This window comes from Brachyhypopomus gauderio, unplaced genomic scaffold (assembly GCF_052324685.1).
Source record: "Brachyhypopomus gauderio isolate BG-103 unplaced genomic scaffold, BGAUD_0.2 sc84, whole genome shotgun sequence".
NCBI classification, from domain to species: domain Eukaryota; kingdom Metazoa; phylum Chordata; class Actinopteri; order Gymnotiformes; family Hypopomidae; genus Brachyhypopomus; species Brachyhypopomus gauderio.
The window spans coordinates 1,148,557-1,156,939 of NW_027506905.1; the positions used below are offsets into that span (position 1 = coordinate 1,148,557).

An 8,383-nucleotide genomic window follows, 5' to 3' on the forward strand; every position below is an offset into this window, starting at 1 on the left:
GGAGGGGCTGGGGTAGAGGCTGGGGGAGGGGCTGGGGGGGAGGGGCTGGGGTAGAGGCTGGGGGGGAGGGGCTGGGGTAGAGGCTGGGGGAGGGGCTGGGGGGGAGGGGCTGGAGTAGAGGCTGGGGGGGAGGGGCTGGGGGGGAGGGGCTGGAGTAGAGGCTGGGGGAGGGGCTGGAGGGATTTCCAACATTGCAGCAGTACAAAAAACCATGAAAGCCGGGGATTCTGGAATCGCCTGATCTGGAAGCACTTGAGAAACATGGCCTTAAGTTTGACCCTGACACACCAATGACCTCAAGGCTGTGTGTACATGGGGATGTCGGCGAGGACGTAGGGGTGGAGGCACGGTTGGTGCGTCCTTGTGGTGAAACTGTGATTTCTTAAGCAGCCCCAGAAGTCCCGCGATGCACGCCGAGCTGCCCAGGAACCATCAGACACTCAGCAGGACCCATATTAACAACAGCAGGGACGGGGCTCCGAGTTAGCCATCTGCTGATAGCAAAGCTGGCCTTGGACAGAAGCTCTTCTGTGTGTGTGTGTGTGTGTGTGTGTGTGTGTGTGTGTGTGGCAATTCAAAGCAGGTATACTGTTGAAAGCCGCTGGCCTAAACTTCAACACAGTCCCTTCACAGTTCCCTTCATACGGTGAATGTGCTTGTGCTTGTGCTTGTGTGTGAGCATATATGCGTGTGTGTGTGTGTGTGTGTGTGTGTGTGTGTGTGTGCGCATGTTCTTGTATGTGAACGTGTATGCGTGTGTGTGCATGTGTGTAAGCGTGTGTGTGCCTGTGCTTGTGCGTGAGTGCATGTGTGTGCATGTGCTGATGCGTGAGCATGTACGTGTGTGTGCATGTGCTTGTATGTAAGCGTGTGTGTGCATGTACTGATGGGTGAGCATATACGAGTGTGTGCATGTGCTTGTGTGTAAGTGTGTATGCGTATGTGTGCATGTGCTTGTGTGTAAGTGTGTATGCGTGTGTGTGCATGTGCTTGTGTGTAAGTGTGTATGCGTGTGTGTGCATGTGATTGTGTGTAAGCGTGTATGCGTGTGTGTGCATGTGCTTGTGTGTAAGCGTGTGTGTGCATGTACTGATGGGTGAGCATATACGAGTGTGTGCATGTACTTGTGTGTAAGTGTGTATGCGTGTGTGTGCATGTGCTTGTGTGTAAGTGTGTATGCGTGTGTGTGCATGTGATTGTGTGTAAGCGTGTATGCGTGTGTGTGCATGTGCTTGTGTGTAAGCGTGTGTGTGCGCATGTACTGATGCGTGAGCGTGAACGAGTGTATGCATGCGCATGTGTGTGAGCAGGTGGAGGGTTCCTAGCAAGAGTCCACCTTGAAATACTCCCCTTTCTGACACTCTGTGACCAAGAAAGACAGAAACACTAACATTAGTTCCCAGCAAAATGACCAAAAGACGCACTGTGGTTGACCAACACGTGTTTAGGCTGAAGGCAGAAATCAAACATTAAAAAGTCAATTAAGAGACATTCTGTGCCTGCTAGCAGAGGCCTGGTGTTGGAGCCATGTTCTCCGAGCTCTCATGCAGAGAGATAGAACAGAACGTCCGGACGCTGGGCAGGGCAGCGCGGCAGAGAGGTCCTCGCCAAATTGACAGCTCCCACAATCCTTTAAGCTTCTTACAGTTTTTCTTCTTCACTTGCTCTCCTGGAGGGACAGACTGTTGGCCGGAGACGCTCGCACAGTTTAGCCAAGCAAGGTGACAGAGAGGGCTTTACGTGGTGTGAAAATTACAGAAGTAAAAAAAAAATAAAAAACCTACAGAAAAGTTTAGGAGATGAAAGGTGGAGAGCAAACAGGTTGTGGGTGTATCACAGCTCTCTCTCTCTCACACACACACGCACACACACACACACACACACACAAACAAACACACAGACATACTACTGAAGTGGAAATTCCACTGATGAAAGCAAGTGATATTCATGTGTTGAATCAAGCAGGCTTTCAGAAAGCTTTTCAGACCAGTTCTCGAGCCGCCTTGCCCCGCTGAAGGACCCTCAGTGCGCTGAGCGTAATGCAGGAACAGGCTCAGACCTGCCCGTCATGGTGTGGGACGGCTTCCAGAGCGCCAGGCCTAGCTGCCATATATAACATCGGCCTGCAGATTTTTAAAACAGACTGCGTCACCATAAATCCCCACCCCAACAATTATTGATTAAATGCTTTCTCCCAATAATGAAAAGGATAAATCTCTTCCCTACAAAAAAAGACAAGGTATATAATCGAATAAAAGGGTTACATGCACAACCCCCTGAAGGAAAATCCAAAGAGTCTGACTGATTATAAAGGAGATGTAGAGAGAGGGAGAGAGAGAGAGAGAGAGAGAGAGAGAGATTTAAAGAGAGGTTTAGGGGTTGTAAGAACAACGAGAAAGAATGAATGAAAGGATGAAAGAAAGCAGGACAGAAAGAAAGAGGGAGAAAGCGAAGGATGGAGAATTACATTCTTGCATTGGTCAGTCTTAGCAAAATGACAAAGCCCAAAGCCCATTAAATCAGACGGGTCCAGACCAGTGCTTATTGACCTGCAGCGTCGTGTTTCTGTTACACCACAGACTCATGGAAAGACTTTATTTAAGAGAGAACTCAGATTCGCCAACCTAGAGGAAGCAGCCACCCTTCGACACACCCAGCGCTCAGTCATGGGGTTTCAAGGTGATTTTCCCCCCACAGGTGTCCCGTGTCACACTTTTAGGCTGCAGTTCTTAAAACAGGTTTTTCCTTGGGTTCTTTGGGTTTGTGGGCTTCTGAAGTCAGTCTTCTATATACAAGAAACCTTTAGTTTATTTTCCTCAGAGGTTTAAGCTTGTTTGCACACTAGAGACACAGGGCTGCAGGGTGAATATACACCACAGAGTCCTACTAATACCCAAGTCTCCCAACACATTCTCTAATTTATTCATATCTGAAATAATTTCTTATCCGTGAATCATTCAGTACTGCAAAGAGGTTTCTGTGCAATCTGGAAACTGGTCTCCCGCAGGGGCAACCTGAACAAATGATGTGTCCTTTGACAAGTACATGTTAAAAGTACATAAGTGTATACTTTGCAGGTAAGAATAGCCACAAGTCTATGTATGCACAACTTTTCAGTAACTGTAAGTTCTAGTTAACAAGTTTCATGAGCGCTTTGGTCTATTCTGAGACTGAGCCAGTGCCACAGCGACTGGTTTATGAAACTCCACTACATTCCTGCATATTCCATCAAACCAGGGACGGACGGACGGCCGTATCTGTGGGGAAACTGCGTCCTTAGTTATGTTTTCGATTTCGCAGCATATGTCTTACAGGCATGGTCAAAATGAAGGCGCTGTAAAGTAATGTGGTACGATTAACCTTGTACCTCGCCAGCAAATTGAAATACACGAGGAGCCGGAGAAAGAAAATTACACTTACATTCTCGGTTTTAGACAGACAGCAGTGGAGAACGGGGACGGGAGACGAGACAGGGAGGCGGGACGGGGAGACGGGACGTGGAGACACGGAGACCACGAGAGCACTCTGCCCTGTACACCTCTCTCACTCTTCCTACAGAGGAAAAAAAAGGATTACCCGTTTACTGGGAGTCACTCGGCTGAAGAGACGCCAGCCACTGGTGGAAACCTACAAAATGGGAAAGACCAGAAGGTTCCAGTAATGGTCGCCTCCGACATGCTGCAGAGACTAGGCGACTAGAACTGGCTGAGCACCGGACATGAAACAATACATCACAATATTTTTTTTATACACATTTTTCCCTCCATTACAGACATTTTACACTTGTATCTGTTTAATTACTGGAAATTTTGCAGGACTTGGTCTGAAATTCATTTCTGTAATGGTTGCATGCTTCTAATGCATTTTGCCTCAGTTGCAACTTGTCATGGATAAAAGCGCTTGCCAAATGAATAAATGTAATTGGAAAAATGCAAATGTATGACTAACACAGCATTACGTTTCCTGCAAGGAGGAGACCTTCCTGCAGCCGTCAGAGGGAAACGCGTGTGAGCGGAGTGTTCTGTGTGTGAGCGGTGTGTGAGCGGTGTGTTGTGTGTGTGAGCTGTGTGTGAGCTGTGTGTGAGCGGCATGTGAGCGGCGTGCGAGCGGTGTGCGAGCGGTGTGTGAGTTGTGTGTGAGTTGTGTGTGAGCGGCGTGTGAGCGGCGTGTGAGCTGTGTGCGAGTTGCGTGCGAGCGGCGTGCGAGCGGTGTGCGAGACAGCCGGGCGTCTCTGGGGAGGTGCGGGTTAGGAGCAGAAGATGAGTTCAGCATCCACTCTGGACCATCACCAGAAGATCTCAGAGAGCCAGGGCGTGTCCCTTCCTCAGCGTCCCCCCATCCCCAGAGAGATCTTCAGGACGGTTGCAAGCAGTTTCAGCATGTTCACTCTCAAGAGGGACGCAAGGGTGAGACACGCCTCTCTTTTGTGGGAGGGGCCAGGCATGAAGTGCCTGGAGGAGAAAGCACACACTCCCTGCTTATATAAAAAAGGGCGATAAAATGTGGTTGAAGTATTTCGGGAGGGATTCAGCATGGTCGCCATGTGATATGATTTGTACCAGCCAAGGGAGGGGAGCCCATATCAATATAAGTGACCCCTTCAGCTACTACAAAGCCAAAGCTTTATTGAGTCTGGGAGCAGAGGGGCAGAATAGTGCGGTGAAGCCACCATCACCACTCTCACAAGAGCAGGCTAAAGGGGATATATATTTTTTATTTATTTCTCTTTTTCTGCTTGCTCGATTTTATATCTGTTTTTTTTTTTTGTTTGCTGACTGCTGTGAGAAAATGGGGGGGGGGGGGGGGGGGACGATACTCACTGAAGAACTGAAACAGGATGATGCTGCTATCAAAGAATCAGATGTGGGCAAAAGCTCTTGGGGCTGTGTGTGAGTGCTTGCGCGTGCGTGTGTGAGTGCTCGTGTGTGTGTGTGTGTGTGTGTGTGTGTGCGCGCACCTTGGTACCCTCAAACACATTTGCGTAAGCCTGTAGCTATGTGCGCACTTGATATGCCTAGTGTTCTTTCAAAATGTATGAGACAAAAGAGAGATAGATCGAGCAAGAAAGAGAGAAAGAAACAGGAGAGAGAGATTGAATGGGAAAGATAGAGAGAGAGTGTTGAGAGAGACAGAAATACGAAATGGGAAACAGAAGGAGAAAGAGAGAAACAGAATGAATGAGGAGAAAGGATGGGAGAGATGGAGTGGATGTTGGGGAGAGTATAGGCCAGAACACAAAGCCAAACTACACCAGAGCTCCTGTAGAAACACATTTCTGGAAAATGATTATTTGTTCTCTTGTAAGGGTGGTATGAAGATGATGGTAGCAGCATAAAGCAGATTAGTCGCTCCTACCCCCACCGTGCTGAAGCACAGATGTTGGTCTAGCACTGATCTGGCAGTCGGGTTGTGTGTTTTTGTTTGTTGTGGTTTGTGTGTGTACTATTGGGGAATTGGAGACATCCCTTTTCTCAAGAACATTTTGCCCTTGAAAACAAACATAATTTAATGCCTTTTAGCACAAGTGCTCGGTGATAAGAACACTTCTCACTTTACATTACACCCATGCAGCTCTGCATATGTAAACAATCAGATTTAGAAAAAGTCTAAAAATTGCCAGTAAAATGAAGAAATTCTAACACAAAGTTCGAAAGGGCTTATAGCAAACGCTACCTAAAGTTATACGACTCCAATTAGTGACAGAAAAGTCAAATTTTTCCTCAGAGATTTGAAGCTAGCGTTGAAAGAAGCAGCAGGTTCTGTTGCTCAGACAAGAAGGTAGGTCAGTGAGAAAGGCAGCCCAAGTTCTCACCGTCTGTACTGCATGACCCCACGTCCACCGTACAGTCTTTCAGTCACCGCTGAAAACAGGTGGCGGCCCGTAACTCAAAGCACACACACATCTCTATGAGTAACCGAAAGTCGGAGGGTTCAATCTAACGATACATGACGAACCACCTGCTCGACTACACTACGTTATCTACTTGTTTTAGTTCAGATCCGAGGTTTTGCACTAGGAGATGGGGACTTGAGCTTTTTGTTTGAATTCATGTAAGATTTTTTTTTTTATCCTATCTTTCATGTCAGGGGATTAGCAGAGGGGTTTATTGAGAGGATCTGTGTGCGAGTCTTTCTTAAGCTCTTGTGTGAGACCTTCCACGCATTTCAAGGGTGGCGTTAATTGTATGACCGGAGACAAAAGCTGTCCCGTACAGGATGGAGCACAGCCCACGTCTTCCCAACCTTCTCCATTAGCGCTGTCCGCGCTAGCATTCCTGACTCGTCTCATGGGTAACGTTGATGAACTGAACGGATACTGGATTCCTCGACTTGCTGCTGCACAAGGCTGGTTTCAGCTCTCTTGTGGACATGCGTGTGCCCAGTGGATGGGGAAGCGTGTCTCGGAAACAGGTGTTTTTAAACGTACCGCTCTCCTCCACATGGACTACTCGGCTTGGGTGAGTAGTGGCAAGGCACGGATTCAAACGTGTTCATACTGTGATGTATGATTCCTCCCCACAAAATGACCATCTGCGTTTTGTTTAAATGACAACACTTTCACCAGTTACTCTTTGCAGTGTCCTACAACAGCTTGGGTCATCCTAGGGTTCTGTAAAACCATGACCATTTGTAACGTATTAACGTAGTGCCGCTTTTATTGAACATGCAACAGGCGCCAGTGGCGAGTATAAACAAATATAAACAACAGCGCTGAACACCGGAGTGTTTAGAGGGATGCCGGGCCGGTCCAGGGTCAGGCCTGGAGAGCAGAGTCTGAGAAGTACAGGAGGGCCAGGCTGGGGAAGAGGTCAAGGAGGGGCGCAGAGGTCAGAGCACAGGCAGTCAATAAGGTAATGGGAACGCTCTGTATGCACCTGTATTCACAAGCAGGAAGTGGAACTTCCGCTTTAAATAGCAGTGATGGAGGGTGTGGCTGAGGAGAGACAGGTGTAAGATTATCTGAGGGGCCGTGTGTTGCTCCTGACACCATTCTAGACTTCCTCGATACGGTTTTCAAAAGGCAGCTGATCATTAGAGGGCGCTGGGCACCACCCCATCAAATGATCAGAGAATAATGCTACTTACACATATAAACTTACGTAAATTATATATTGCAAATTAATTATGAATCTAGAAAATACTGGCCATTATCATTTCTCTCTCAAAAAAAAAAAATAACATCAAGAATTGTATCTGCTGAATTTCTGTGACATTACATGTACATTATACCATAGACTTACTGTGTGTGGGACACCGGTCTAATGCTCCAGTTGAATCATGGGATAGGACAGTGTGCTGCAATCACATACATCAAAATGGTTCCCGATTCAGTAAGCCATCCGGGTACTTTTTGCTTACTGTTTGCTTACTAATGCATACTATAAATTTGGATATACTAGACGTTATCGCGTACTGCTTTGGTGTTCTGTATAGGAGGGAAGTTCAGACAGAGCCTGTAGGTCCTTAAACCTTTGGCAAGCATGTGATCTGGAGAAGCTCTTTAATTGGTTGCCCAAAGTATGCTGCGGACACACCTACTTTTATCAGTAGCCTATCAGTATATTTATACATAAAATAATTTTTCCTCTTACGTAATTGGATTATTTCCGTACATCCGCAATGATTTCTGTTTCAGGCATTCAGACAGCTCGTTAGCTGACCAATAGAACAGTGACGATTTAACTCGTTGTTGAACAGTTTCATTTAAGTTGGCACATAATTTCTTCTAAATGAAGGAAAATTCAGTTTTATCCTTACAAACAAACCCCTTCACCAGGCATTTTGTTGAAGGAAAAAATGATAAAGGAGCTTGGAGCAGACAGACCCATATTCAGGGTTCGTACGTGTGCTTGAAATCCTTGAAAATGCTTGAATTTTAATGTTGCATTTTCCAGATTTGAAAAGTGCTGGTATTTTGGCTAAATAATTTTTGCAATAAATTGTTACCTGAATGGTTCACTAGTATTACATTATAAACATATAAGTTACAAATATATAAGAAACGTACCACCTCTTGTAATTCCAGAGATACATTTTGAAAAGAAACTACTATTAAATTTTATGTATTCTAGCTTGGTAGCTAAGCTAGCTACCGGAGCAAATCCTAACCAAACTAGCATATATTTTAAGTATATATTACAGTAATTATTCTTCTGCTATTACCAAACACAGTACAGTCTCGCTGGAAAATATGGCTGGGATATGCATGTCAACCTTTTTGTACGTTTTGATTTTTCAGTTGTTTGTGTCCCCTAAAAACTTGTAGCGCCAGCCGCCACTGGACATGAGGTTTGACTCGCAGTCCTACCTGATGTTTTGTTTCAGAAAGGTTTGTGGTTGTAACAGCGGTGGGATTATATATCTTTATGCTCCTGCTGTTTGT

At 46.2% G+C, this 8,383-nt stretch overlaps 1 long non-coding RNA gene across 1 annotated transcript in view; it reads right to left on the bottom strand.

Moving 5' to 3' along the window:
• Window positions 1–233: 233 nt before the first annotated feature.
• The window catches only part of LOC143493315 (uncharacterized), a 44,736-nt gene continuing 36,586 nt past the window's right edge, over window positions 234–8,383 (bottom strand). Inside the window, exons 2-3 of the long non-coding RNA XR_013125393.1 lie at window positions 3,421–3,552; window positions 234–2,123 (exon numbers count right to left, since the gene is read on the bottom strand). This is a non-coding gene — a long non-coding RNA (uncharacterized LOC143493315). The remainder of the gene's footprint in view (window positions 2,124–3,420; window positions 3,553–8,383) is intronic.